Genomic DNA, 14647 nt, shown 5'->3' with positions numbered 1-14647 from the left:
CACACACACACACACACACACACACACCTCTCCTCCAGCAAACAGGAAACTCTCCCTGGGCTGTGGGACTTCTCAGCCAGGAAACTGGTCTTTGCTGCTCTGGCTACCTTCCCCTCAGGTTCTTCCTGGCCATTCAACAGAGTTAAAAATAGTAGCCACCAAAACCAGAAGAAAAAGATGATTTCATTGTCTAACTACTGCAACTTGTGGCCTGATTTGGGTGGTAGCAGATGCGGCTAATCCTCTGACTCTGCACCTTGAGAATTCTTTTAGGGTCAAAGCTGGTCCCTCCCACGGATTTCAACACCCTGGTGCTCCTAGAGGAGCTAGCCTCATCTCAGGAGGGCAGAGAATCAGGCTGGGCACACATGTGCTCAGGCCCACACGTGCAAAGGCATGTGCACACAAATACACACTGCGGTTGGGACAGCCGTGGAAATCCATGGTCTCTCCGGGTACAACCTGGGCACAGTGCAGGCAGCTCATGCCCATTCTGGCTTGGGAAGGCAGAGCAGGGGTAAAACCTGTCTGCCTTCCAAGCCAGTCACCCCTGCTGTGGCCTGGGGAATGTGTATCCTCACCCAGACCTGGCAGGCACAAAAATTTGTACAACATGCTGAATTCCATTCCTAGCAGAGGTAGCTGTCAGAGTGACAGGTACAGAAAGAACCCAGTTGTCCTCCAGGATGAGGAGAAGAGAAAACTAATTTGGGAAGGTACAAAGGGTCACCAGCAGTTAATCTGAAGGAATGAAGAAGAAATCAATTTTTACCATGAAGCACTCCAACTCTAGCCCTGCCATGTAACTTAAAATTCTCCAAACAGAAGTAAATTCACAGTGACAAAAAAAATCCACATCCCTCAGTATTGGGCTTACGGCCTTCAATTTTGCATATTTTGCTACTCAATCAGGGAAGTGGATTTTAAAATAACTTCTATGTTCCTGGCACCTCCAGACATGTGTGGGGATACGGAAGATACATAGGATCTGTTTAGTATCTCTGAGGACTTTGTAGTTAATAAATGAGAACAACTAATTCAGTGGAAGTAACTGGAAACAAAACACGTCACTCTTTCAATCAGTAAATACTGAGCACCTGCCAGACACTGCTCTGGGAATGCAGCTATAAAGAAAACCAATGCCTGCTCTCAGGGGGCTTGTGCTCTACTGGAGAAATAAGTAGAGTACATAGTATGTGGAACAATAAGGAGATAGCTTAGGAAAACAGCAAAGCAGGGTAGAAAGTGTCGGGAAGGGTTACAATTTTAGAACAGGTGACCAGAAGGATTCTTACTAAGAAAGTGACATTTGAGTAAAAACATGAAAGATGCAAGTACTGGAGTTGCATGGTCCAAGCTGACTTAAGTACTTAGCGGAGGGGATAGTCAGTGAGTAGCCAGAGGAAATTAATGCAGGGGGTGAAGTCAAATCTAAACCTTGGAAAGTTGAAAAAGCTTGATCTAATTAGAAGAAGGGATGAAAGGGACAAAATTGGTATACTGAAATTCGGTAATCGGTACACTGCTGTGAACGTGTTCTCTGAGCTGGGTCCTGTATGTTACACACTTTAAAGAAAACCAATCCTACTGCCTAGCATCCCCTTTAGGCAGACATATCAGCATCGAGACATTTACCAGGAATGTCCAAGGGTCTGGAACTTGGAGGCAGCGCGGATGCGGGAGTGTTCCTTGCTCTAGCAGTGTTCTCTAGAGAGGTGGCGGGGGTGGAAGAGCAGGTGCTCTGCCCTCAGCTAGGAGCCAGGGGTTCAAGCCTTGCCTGGCTACTTCCTAATCTTGTGACTGGATAGGCTACTTAATTCCCTGAGCCTCAGTTTCCTTATCTCTAAATTGGGAACGCTACATTTTTTTTTTTTTAAACAGGGCTGTCATAAGGTACATATAAAGCATTCAGAAGGTCATACCCATTATTATCATTATCAGGATATCACATAATGCTGTGAAATAAAATGACGGGCACCCTGTGGTTGCTGTGGGATCTTGTCATAAGTCCGAGGGGTACCAATAGCAGTGAAGCTCAGATTTAACTGTGGAGCTCTCTGCATGTGGTAGATGACTAAATGGGGGACACAGAGAGGTTAAGTGATGTGTCCCTGTCATGAGGTGGGAGTGTGGTTGGATCTCATCCTCTGACCTGCGCCTACAAGAGCACATCAAGGGCCTGAGGGCTGCCGCTGGGACAGGGGAGTTGGGAAGAGGCAGAGAGGGTGGTGTAGGACTAAAGCAGACATCAGCCAAGGGGCCAGGAGCTCCTGGAAGCCTTCCTTCCTACAGAAGGTACCTGCTTACTAGCATCATGAATTGCAGATAACCTACCAGTCCTTCCCTGGGAGTGTCACTTAGAACTGGACCTTGGGAGAGTTGGCTCTGAGACTTTTGCCCTCTTTATGGACTATCTCTTCCTTTTTTTTACTGATCTTGACTGCTCACCCATGTGAGTGCTCAAAAGCCGTGTGATAAAAACCTAATGAAACTATGACACTATGAGAGTTTCAGGCATTTAAAACTGGCCTGAATATGACCTGAGGAAGTCAAAACTTAAGTGAGTCAAGAAGGCCAGGAGGCACTTGGAAGGTTGGGGGAAAAAAGCGTGGGGCCAAGGAAGCTGAGTGATTCAGGGCAAATTAAAAGTCCATGATGTGTGATAGAGGCTAGCAGTCTGGGTGATAAGAAGACCAGGACCTAAATACCACATTCATCTTTTGGAGTGTTTAAGATGCTTTGCCACTGGGGCATGCTCATCTCTGAGCTCAGGCCTGGCTCTCAGCATAGAGGACAAATATTTCTGGGGCCTTCTACACTGACCTTTCACATACCATCTAGAGTCTCTTTCTATCATGCTGGTGACCTGGGCCTCTCTTTGCATCCCAAGGTCCAATAGACAGCCATTCAAACCCTTGCTGATTCTTTGATCAAAAGGCAGTTACTAGAACTTCTTAACCCTTAATTTATTTTTTTTAACATTTATTGAACACTTATTATATGCTAGGCACTGTGTTTTACCTGCATCATCTTGTCTTATTGCCATAAAAACTTTATGAAACCTGTACCCTAATTATATTTGTTTTGTAGAGAAGGAAACAGAGCCTAAGAGAGGTTGCACAATATGCCTAGGCCTCACAGTTAGTAAGTAATATGGCCAAAATTGAAACTTAGCCTCTAACACCAGTGTCTGTGTGCTTGAACACAATGCTAAAGAGCCTCACATCTACCATCACTTAAGTTTTGACTTCACTGTCTGTAACAGTAAGTTCCTAAGGATAGGAGATGAGAGGTGTTTGGTGACTCAGTCAGTTGAACATCTGACTCTTGATTTTGGCCCAGTGAGTGGTCAGGGAGCAGGGCTGCAAGGGCTTTGAATAAAGGGTTTTAAAACCCTCAGTTACTCTCCATCTCAAATAAGAAAATACATATTATGCTTTCATTCTAATGTTATTAGTATCATACTTAAATTCAAATGGGTATTTCTAACTTTCTTATATCTAATGTTGATTGAGTATCACTAACGGAGTCTATGGACATTCCTGAGAGACTCTGTGGCCAATACCGTTCAAGGTTTCCATGTATGTCATGTCATCCCATCTCCCTCTCAGCCTTCTGGGATGCATTTAGTTATCCTCATTTTTGAGTGAAGATATTGGGGTTCAAAGAGGTTAAGAACTTGCCCAGAGTGACAAAGCTGGTATTCAAACTAAGCCTGGTGTTATTTTATTTTATTTTTTTAAGATTTTACTTATTTATTCATGAGAGAGAGAGAGAGAGAGGCAGAGACACAGGCAGAGGGAGAAGCAGGCTCCATGCAGGGAGCCTGATGTGGGACTCGATCCCAGGACTCCAGGATCCCACCGAGCTGAAGGCAGACGTTCAACTGCTGAGCCCTACCCAGGCGTCCCTAACCCTGGTGTTCTTGGTGAAGTCCCATCATAGACTTTTGGTGTTTTTTGTGGTGTGTGTGTGTGTGTGTGTGTGTGTATGTATCTGTGTGTAATTCTTTCCCTTCTTACTCACATGCACACTTTATAACTGTGTGTTATAATCCAAGTCCTTTAGAAAGCTCATTTTTGTACTCTCCAATTCTTGTAAGTTAAATAAGGGTTGCTGGTTGTGTCAGGTACTGGAATAAAGATTTTGTAGTTTGCAAAATGTTTGTACCTAGGCCACCCTCATTAGATCCTTGTATCTTCCAGTGAGGTGGGAAAGACATTAATATCTCCATTGCACAGGTCAGAAAACTGAGGGTCAGAGAAACAAAAGTCACACAATTAAGTGTTGTGGTTTGCTCTTGGTCCTCTGAATGTACCCTTTTCCTTTTTATTGTCCTTTATTGACTGCTTTCAGGTGACAAATGGCATCACATGACAATCTTTGGTGCATAGAACTCTGGGGAAAAAAATGGACCCTCTAGCTGTTTCTATTTCTTTTAAGACTTTATTTATTTATTTGAGAGAAAAAGTGAGAGAAAGATAGCAAGAAAGAGCATAAGCACGGGGTGGGGAGAAGGGGAAGCAGGTTCCCCACTAAGTGGGGAACCTGACTTGGCTTGATTCCAGGACCCCAGATCATGGCCTGAGCTGAAGGCAGATGTTTAACTGCCTGAACCATCTGGGTGCCACAACCCTCTGGCTATTTCTATCTTCACGTCCAATCCGACTCATTCCAGAAATGCTGCACATCTCTTGTCTGGGCACTGGATGCTAGAAAATGTCCAGCCCAGCCCTTAGGGAGTGAGTGCTACTCACAGGGGCTGGACACAGTACAGCTAAAGGTGAGAGGATGTGGCCAGTGCCATCCTAGAATTATGTGCAAAATTCTCATTACTCACTCTGTTTAGGGTGGGGTGGAAGGATGAGGAAGGCTTCACTGAGAAGGTGACATCTGAACTGGCTATGGAGGTGGAACAGCATTGCTTCAGGGACAGAAGGGCAGGACAACAGTGACAACAACACAGGGATCACCTGTTAAGCTCTTGCTATGTGCCAGGCCCTGTGTTAAGAATTTTACAAATATTACTTATTTGTTCCTCCCTGTAACCTCATGAAGTATCAACTAGTCTTATTTCCATTTTACAGATGAGGAAGGCTTAGAGAGGATTTGCACCTAAGCAGTCTGATTCCAGCATGTTCTTTTGACCACTACAGCACATGGTCAGGCACTCAAGCTAGAGAACAGAGCTTGAGCAAAGCCTCAGAGATGGGGAAAGTGCCCAGCACACTCAAGGTGCAGGCTGAGAAAAATGAAGGCCTGGGCTTGAAAGGTGGATGGAGCCAGTGTGTGATAGGTATGGAATGTACACCATGATTTTATTTTGCCAGCAAAGTTGGATTGTAGTCATGTGATTCGATTTGATGAGCTCTGTGTTTCTTACAGATAGCTCCAGTGACAGGACAGAGGAGGTACCACAAGCATCCATGCCTACAGGCCCATAAGCCAAAGGAAGCAGGCCAAGGAGGAAGGAGGGGGATGTCCCTGCTGGAGGGTGCAGGCTCCATGCCTCCAGCTCCCTCTAGCTCATTGCAGCCCTATGGAAATCAAGTGCCTTTGTTTCTAGTCACTGTGATTTTTAAAGAAATTGTAAAACCAAAATTTTATTTGAAAAGTCCTGATTTTAAAATGTAGGAAACTAATTCATATTATTTTTAGAAGATTTTCAGGGCTAAACAAATCATGTATGTGGGCTACTAGTTTGCCACCTGTGCTATGGAGGATGGGTTGGAAAGGAGAGTGCTCAGAGGCAAGGAGACCAATGTCAGGAGGACTCTGTAAGAGTCTAAGCAAAAGAAGACCCAAGCAAAGAGGAGGGGTCAGGCCTGAAACACATTTTAAGTCGGTTAACTAGGACTTGGTGACCTTGGACATGGAGGGTAAGAGAGGGAGAAGTCTTGGTTGAGTGGGTAGATGATGGAGCCATTAATTTTGTTTAATTTCTGGACAATTACTTATTAACTACTTACTATATATGCAAGATACTGTGTTAGACGCTGAGATACAGCAAGGAATAAGACACAGTGCCTTGGTGTGAAGGAGCTCAGAACTTAGAGAGGAGGTCTGTTGGAAGGCAGGCACAGAGAGATTTGAGGGTATGAGGGGGGCACGTCTCCCAGGCTTGCGAAGCAGGGGGTCAGGGAAGGCTCTGCTGATAAGGAATACAGGAGCACTGCGTGTGTGAGAGAGATCATAGGTCTGATTTTGGATTTGTTGACCTGAGCCTTTATCTTCAACACCGCTGTTGCTGTGAACTGGTACACTCCGTAATGCTTTTCATTTTGTGATAGTTAAAAGTCCAGATGGCTTGCTCACTCATATGTCACATTTCTTTCTTGTTCTCCTGTTTTCCCTTTGTCCCTGTTTTCCCTTTGTCCTTTGACTGAAATGGTCAGCATAAGTTGGTACATGGTTGGGAGTCTTCCCCAGGTCCCTTCCCATTAGCTGTTCACCTGAGGTGTTGCAATGTTTGTAAAATTAACCTGGGCTTGTTTTTTGTTTGTTTGTTTGTTTGATTGTTTATTTTTAGCTTACTCTTTGCTATTGTGGTAAATGATTTGCTTTCTTTCAGGTATTATTACTTTATTATTATTACTGTCTGGTGGGTTAATTAAGAGATGTTTTTAGTCACTTCACCTTCTTCCTGAGAGTATCCCATATTCTTTTTTCAAGCCTAGGCAAGGTTTTGCTTCATTCATTCAATAAATCGTTATCAGGCACCGGGAACTGTTCTAGCTGCTTGTGATGCATCTATGAATAAGTATGGACTCCTACTCTCATACAGCCTCAGTATTTAGCAATAATTGATTTCTGTATTGTTCTTTAGGGATATTCACAGATGAGTGGCCCCCTCCCAGCCAGAAGAATATTTCCTGCAGCCTTCACACAAGTGGGGTTGTGTTCTCCATCATGTGAGCCTCTTCATCCTCTTAGCATGGATTGTCCACAGCATAACATCTCCTTACCCTGGCAATTGGAGCTCCGCTGTCCCAACTAGATGTGTTGGGATCCCATAGATGGAATTCCATAGATGGAAGCTCCTCTATATGCCCTGAAAACAATTTTTGTCGTCTTTTTAGAAGATGTTTTGACTTTAAATTTTGTCAATAATCTAACCAGATATACACCTTCTGTCATAAAGTCCTTATAACCTTAAATTCTTTGTCCTCAAGTAAGAGTCCTTTCTGGGGGAAAGTCTCTGGATATGGTCAAAGGGTAACTGGAATCCAAGCTTGTGATGGTTCACTGAATTTGGTGGGGCAAGATACTCAGGGAAGCTTCCCTAGGGAGGTTAGTTCTCACCAGCTTTATGGGAATGAAAGATAACCCTGGGATGAGGAACTTAGAAGCCATTGCAGGGGTCATTTGGGTTCAGTGAATTCTCCACTCAGAGAACATGGATGAAGGGATCTCTTAAAGTCGTAAGCTGCTCCATGAACGTCTAGGAAGCTCCAATTTGGATAGCACCCAAGTGCAGTAGTTCAAAACCACATCACATATCTGGAAAATCTTCACCTTTTTTGGACCATTCTGGATCTTCAGCAGAACTCTTATAGCTTCCATGAACTACAGAAAGGTAAGTAATATAGAGGAAAGAGGAAACTTACAGAAAACAAAAAGTTAAAAAAAAAACCCAAAACCCAAAACCTAAGAAAACTAGGTGCTGTTCTTCAATAGTTCTGTGGCTTTGACCAAACAATTAGGCCTCTCTGAACCTAAATTTTGCCCTTCTGATAATGTAAAAAAAGAGGTTAAAATACAAGGAATGTATGCTCATAAGGTGCCATGTGAATGTAAGTCTTTACTGTTATTATTTTTTTGTTATTATTATTTTAAAATTTTATTTATTTGAGAGAGAGCGAGTGAGAGCACATACCCAAGTAGGAGGGAAGGGCAAAGGGAGAAGGAGAGAGTCAGAGAAGCTCAAGCAGCCTCTGGACTGAGCATGGAGCCCGATGTAGGGTTCCATCTCATGACCCTGAGATCATGATCTGAGCGGAAATCAAGAGTTGGACACTAATCAACCAATCCACCCAGATGCCCCTCTGTTCTTATTATTTTTAGCAAGCCTCCCTTCTGAAGTTTATACTATGAAGGCCTAATCCTCAGAATTGTGCCAAGAGCTCTCCTTCAACAGGCTGAAGACATCCAACAGCCAATGCCTAGTGAGCCAGCCCCTGTTGCATCTATCAGGCAGTCAGCACTGGGCTGAGGAATCTGTACAGCTGTCGCTTTCTACCAGCTAGCACGGAGCTTGCATTTTATTGCTTCTGAGCTAAGATTGGAAATTCCTTGGCAAAAGCTTTACCACCACAGACTTGTTTGTTTCAGTGCACCTAGTTTGCTGAGAGAATCCCATGGGACCAGGAGTTCATTAGGGATGGATCACTAATGCACCTCCTGCTGCCCCTCTGAGTTCTGTGTGACTCTAGCCTGTGGAGCTGACGAGGGTCATATCCTGAGCCATGGGATTAAGACATACAATGAGGGTGAAATGATGCCATGAGCCTGGAATTTTGGGAAATGGGTGTGTCGTGTTGAGAACACTAATGGAGCAGCCCATGGAGATTTAGCCAGAACTAAAGAATCTTTTAAATCTCAAATTCCTGGCAATCACCCAACTCTATATCTGTAGAGTTAGGCAGTCCTATTTGGCTCCATGTTCTCAGATGAAAGATCAGAAGGACAACAATACGAATTGTCAATTACTGTTTTTATCTCAAGAAAAAAAGAGAAGGAAGAGGTCAGAGACAGCTGGTTGGCATCCATTTATACATGTTTTGTATAAGTTTTTAAAACTGGCAAAGTGACCAAAAAATGTTGACACTAGAAGAGACCCTAAAAATCATGAGGAATAGGATCCAGAGAACTTAAGTAAGTTTTCTTAGATGTACACAATTAAGTGATAAAATCAGTACTATGTGCCAGTGCAATGAATGAGGGACACAATATTTAAAAAGATGGCAAATATGCATTATGTGTACAGATATGTAACATAACAAGAGTTTCACCATGGTATTGTTTATGGTGACAAAAACAATCAAAGCAACACACATATCCATTATGGTAGATGCACATGATGGAATAGTTTGTAGCCATTACAAATAATGAAGTAGATCTTTATTATTGACATGGAAAGCTGTGGGGAGGAGCTAGAGGGACCCTTGTGACTTTCTTTTGTGTGATGATAGCACATGTCAATGCAGCATGTATGCCATCTGGGGTAAAATTTTACATATATATATATATATATATATATGAAAAAATATTTACAATAATTGTCTCAGAGGTGAGGTTTTGGATAATATTAATGTTCTTACATTTTCATGCACTGTAGGAATTTCGTCCAAAGATCATGTATTATTTTTTATAATCTGAAATCAAACAGTAAAAGGACATTCTCCATTTTATCACAGATATCTGTTTGCAGTTTCAGAGGTTTTCAGGATGGTGGGAGTGAATTCCAGAGGTTTGCAGGGAACCATATCTGATTCATTTATAGTTGCTTTCCCCTCAGCGATCGGCAAGTGCTACTTAACACACAATCTAGAAGGAAGGACATCATGGAGCACATGATGCCTTGGATCTTCAAATAGAAATTGTTAGTACAAAGGTACATTAAGATATCCCTACAACATTAATAAAACGTCTCTGTTTAAGAGTAAAAATTAGGAAGAACAGAGTGGTTGATTTGAGACTCTGTGGATGTGACCACCCTGAACAAACAGGTGGCAGTGATCAGAAATCCCTAACTCTAAAGAAGATGCTTGAGTGTAGCCACATGTAAGTATAACTAAAGCAAAAATATAACAAGCAAAATGAAACTGAATTAGTCGCATTGGATAGCACTGTAATTTGCCTGAAAGCATCGTGAGCTAACGAAGGCTGAAAACTCAGTATAGGGTTGGAAAAGGAGCTTTGCGTATTTGTCAGCATTTACCAAGCCTGCTAGGGAAGAACGGTTGTGAATCCCATGGCCACAGGCTCTGCCGGGTTCCAGAGCCTTGAGAGACCTTCCTACATACCACCCACAAAGAGTAGCGTGGACCTGGCATCCGTGTGTTTAGAATGGCAAAAGCCATCTTGTGTGTGTACATGTGCACACACGTGTGCGAGTCTTAGCGATTTGAAAGATGTCTGTTTAGTCCTGTAAGACTTGAAAATATTCAGTCAATTATCCTAAAATTTAACTGGAGAGGATACTCCATTTTCCAGTGAGGCTGAATAATGGAGTCACTTTACTTAGCGTTTGTTTGCTTCCACCAAGAAAAAATTCATGTCCTTGAAAGTGTTAACTTGGTCTCAAGATCATTTCTAGAGTGTCACTATGTCTTGTATGCCCTGCTGACCACACAGTCCCAGTAGAGCCCTAGGCTGGGCTGTCTTGCCTTGTGCCCCCTTCCCTGGCAATTTTCCTCAGGCAAATGTAAAGCTATGTGCTAACTGCTTTCTCACATCTGTGGAAGCTTAGCCTTGGGGTGCTCTGATTAGCATCCGAACTGGAGGGGAAAACCTTGAAGGAGGACAGGAGATTCTTTGATTTGGGGATCTGACACTTCATTAATTAAATGTACTAGGTTTTAATGGAATAACTGCTATGTAACCAGCCTCTACTTACTGGACATACTCCCACTACTGCACGCAAAGGGTGGGATAGTCACTCTTTAATTACTTACAAATATCCAGTGCTTTACCTGAAATGGTCTGTTAAGCAGTAGTAATAATGCATTCAGTAACATGAGGGGCAAAGTGATGAAGGCAACATACCTTTAATATTCACCTTCTGGTACTGCTATTGCCATCAGCTGGAGAAAGAACTTTCCACTTTCTGTTTTGATCATCACTTATTTGTCTGCTAGTTAGTCTTCTCTGGCTTTGAAGCTGCAGGGATACGGATATGGCTCAGGAGTTCTGTTCTTTCAGTCATTTCCAACATCCATACACATCCCAGCTGCCCATAGAATTTAAAGACAGTAATTAGTAGCAATCTGGTAACTGTCCAAGGTGGCAGGGTTGGCTCCTTTCCCCTGCCAAGTTCAGATGTCTTCGACAGCCCTTCCTCTTCTACAGCATCACACCGCTGGGTTGGCGAGATTTTCCACTTGGCTGGAAGTGCCAGGCCGAGGGCCCACATTCTTGGAACGCTCTTGGAGTTTCATGAATTTTATCTTTCAAAAGCAGTTTCGGGACAAGCTCACTGAAACAAGAAAGGGGGAGCCTAAGAGGGTTTTAGAACCTTCCCATTTTGTGGGATTATATCAGAATGACATGTCACTGAGAAGGATCTGAGAAAGGAAACAATCCAGGCGGGAAGAAAGTTCTCTCTGAAGAAGAACTAAGGACAGAAGTGTGGCAGGAAGGAAAAAGAGAAGAAATTTCTGGTAAATTCTCAAGTTTCAAGTAGGAGTAGCAAAGAACAAACACTCATTTGATTTTGGAAGACACTATATATCTTTCTCTTGACTTAGTTACCTCTCAAGTAGTGTTTGCTAATATTAACACTGACATCCCCGGCATGTAAAATGGCTTTGGGGTAAGTTGCTGAGATTCCTTTTGGCTAAGTGCGTTTGAGCAAAAACATGCTTAAGTTTTTAGCAGTTTTCTTTTCTGGGAGCCATAAGGGGCCAGACCTACCTTTGGAGATCTCTCCTTGTATCTCGTCATTAAAAGCCCTTGATTCATACATTCATTAAAAGTGTTTACGCCAGTTCAGACTTGAAAATCTGCCCCAAATGGCATTGTGCCCAAAGTTGATTCTCATTGCTTCAGAAGGAGGGAAAGATATTCTTGTACTTGAGGGTAATGCAGTGGCACTGGGCAAGAGGGGACATTCCTTCCCAAGAATATATGACTTTACTGAGGTCAAATGAAACTTTGGCCAGTTCTTTACCCATGCAGAAAATGAAAGGGTCTAACCTACCCTCCAGATGAGGGGCACAGAGCAGAAAGGCAGATTACCCCAAAGTGTTTGAAAAAGATCTGTGCAGATAGCAGAGAGTTGCATTCTCTGGTCCCAGGTGTTTTTAGACTCCTGACCTCTTTCTATCCACAGTCTTAAGCTCATGGCTGTGGAAAGAATCAGACTGAACATGTTAATCACATCCAGAGGCATAGTAAGCTGGAGCTTCAGCCAGAACAGATCTGATTTCCTTCCCCGACTTGATAACTTTGTTTTATAAACTAAATTCAGTGAGATTTCAAGGGTTAATCATGAACCTTTAGAGATCCTGGTCTGGCATTTATCTTTTAACAATATTTACACAACTTAGCTTTATATGACACCACTGTGTGTGTGTGTGTGTATGTGTGTGTGTGTTTTAAGAGCTTAAAGCATTTAAGATTTTTCTCTCCAAACACTAAACATCTGCAAAAGTGTACAGGCAGGTGAGATTCATTAGGCCTATTTGGAAGGCTAGGACAGGCTCACTTTACAGTTGAAATACAGGAGGACAGCTCACTTGGTCACCCGGCTGCCAGGCAGTGTGGGAGAGGAAAAGTAGAACCCCTGTCTCTAGGACACCCCCACCCCACCCCAGTGCACTGTCTCTCCCTTTTCAAACCCAGTGTGGGCATCCAGAAGGTCCAAATGACTCCTCTACCAAAATACCTTAAGAGAAGTTTCTGCCTTTCTCCTTTGTTAACCTGAGAGGGAAGCAAGGGAGAGAGTGCTTCCTCTCCAATGTTTCCTGGCTCCAGATTTCTCTATAAAGAATACAACCAGACCACATACTCCTCAACATCCCAGCACTCCACTCCCCTGTCCCCAGACCGTCTGCTTCATATGCTGCGGGGAGGGAAGGGGACGGGGGGGGGGGGGGGGGTGCAGAGTTTGAAACTGGCCAAGGGCCTTGGAGGTGAAGGCTGGCAGGTTGCAGCTCCAAGAGGATGTGCTGGTCATTCTGCCGTGACAACCCGAGAGGATTCTTGGGCCTCACCATCCTCCCCTCCCGGAGGGTTAGGCTGCTCAGAGATCACAGGGCCTCTTAACCCACTCCTGGGAGTGGCTTTTCTCAAACAGGCACGTTTATTATCAAATGAGTGATGGGGGAGGGGGAGGGGATGAAAGATATGAGAAACTGATGCAATCTTGTGTCACATCACCAGTTTTTTTCTTTTTAAAGATTTTATTTAATTATTCATGAGAGACACACAGAGAGAGGCAGAGACACAGGCAGAGGGAGAAGCAGGTTCCATGTGGGAAGCCCTATGTGAGACTCAATCCTGGGACTCCAGGATCACGCCCTGGGCCAAAGGCAAACTCTCAACTGCTAAGCCACCTAGGCATCCCACATCACCAGATTGATTGATTGATTGATATTTTATATATTTTTTTCACATCACCAGTTTTTTTAAAATTAATTAATTAATTAATTAATTAATTTGTTTATTTATTTATGATAGAGAGAGAGAGAGAGAGAGAGAGGCAGAGACACAGGAGGAGGGAGAAGCAGGTTCCATGCTGGGAGCCCAATGTGGGACTGGATCCTGGGACTCCAGGATCGCGCCCTGGGCCAAAGGCAGGCGCTAAACTGCTGAGCCACCCAGGGATCCCCCTCACATCACCAGTTTTTTTTTTTTAATTTTTATTTATTTATGATAGTCACAGAGAGAGAGAGAGAGAGAGGCAGAGACATAGGCAGAGGGAGAAGCAGGCTCCATGCACCGGGAGCCCGACGTGGGATTCGATCCCGGGTCTCCAGGATCCCGCCCTGGGCCAAAGGCAGGCGCTAAACCACTGCGCCACCCAGGGATCCCTCATCACCAGTTTTTAATGAAAAACCTACACTGTCTCAGCCTTCCAGGGACAGACTTCAGTTCTCAGGGACTTGGGAAGATACAGGAGCAAATCAGTGTGTGTGTGTGTGGTGTTTTCTCCAGCACACACTTCAGAAAATATTCTCTTCTTTCCTCTTTAAAATATTTTCCCTAAAAACTGAAGAAATGTAGGCTCATTAAAAAAGATTTGGAAAATACAGATATGTGACCCAGAAGAAACTGAAATTCACCTGTAATTTTGCCATCTAATTTTATCAAAATTTTGGTAAATAGCCTCAGTCCATCCCCTATTCTTTTATGGAATAGAAATTCCAGGAGGACGGGGATCGTGCGCTTACCTCTGGGACCTAATGCTTTGAGCAGTGCCTCATGCGTGGCATTGTGCAGATGTATTGGTTGAATAAATGCGTAACTGTAAAAAGAATATTTGAATTAAAATAGGTTGTCACAATGCAGCAGAGAACAGAAATAGAGTTGCCTGGATGTGGCCGACTTGGATCCAAGCTGCCTCTGCTAATTCACGGTGTCTCCTTAGATATGTCATATCCCCTCTCTGGGCCTAAGTTTCTCCTTCAGTAAAATCATCATAGTTAACACTTATTGAGCCCTTCTGGGTGCTGAGCATTATTATAAGCTCTCTCTATGTATTTCTAACCACAGCTCTGTGAGATAGGTATGTTCTGCCCCCATTTGACGCACAAGGAAACAGGCCTGGGGAGGTCGATTTGCCCGCAGCCACACAACTAGTGAGTGGAAAGCAGGGCTTGAACTCAGGCATCTGAGCTCTTGTCTCCTGGGAATGCCTTGGCTGTAGGATTAGGTGACTCCCAGGGCCCCTCCCAGTGGAGCCCAAGTATGGAACAAGGTCCAG

General features: G+C 43.7%; 1 long non-coding RNA gene across 3 annotated transcripts in view; it reads right to left on the bottom strand.

The window, feature by feature from the left end:
* Positions 1 to 14647, bottom strand: part of LOC112665420 (uncharacterized) — a 51475-nt gene that overhangs the window by 28486 nt on the left and 8342 nt on the right. For 2 of the 3 annotated variants that reach the window (XR_003140362.3, XR_007406401.1), the window contains exons 2-3: positions 14115 to 14188; positions 10768 to 11197 (exon numbers count right to left, since the gene is read on the bottom strand). This is a non-coding gene — a long non-coding RNA (uncharacterized LOC112665420). Of the gene's footprint in view, positions 1 to 4343; positions 7567 to 10767; positions 11198 to 14114; positions 14189 to 14647 lie in introns of those variants that run through there. The other variant, XR_007406400.1, reaches the window with a different exon arrangement.

Source organism: Canis lupus, chromosome 27, assembly GCF_003254725.2.
Source record: "Canis lupus dingo isolate Sandy chromosome 27, ASM325472v2, whole genome shotgun sequence".
NCBI lineage: Eukaryota > Metazoa > Chordata > Mammalia > Carnivora > Canidae > Canis > Canis lupus.
Note: the sequence above shows the minus strand (reverse complement) of the source record. Positions and strands in the feature narration are given on the sequence as shown.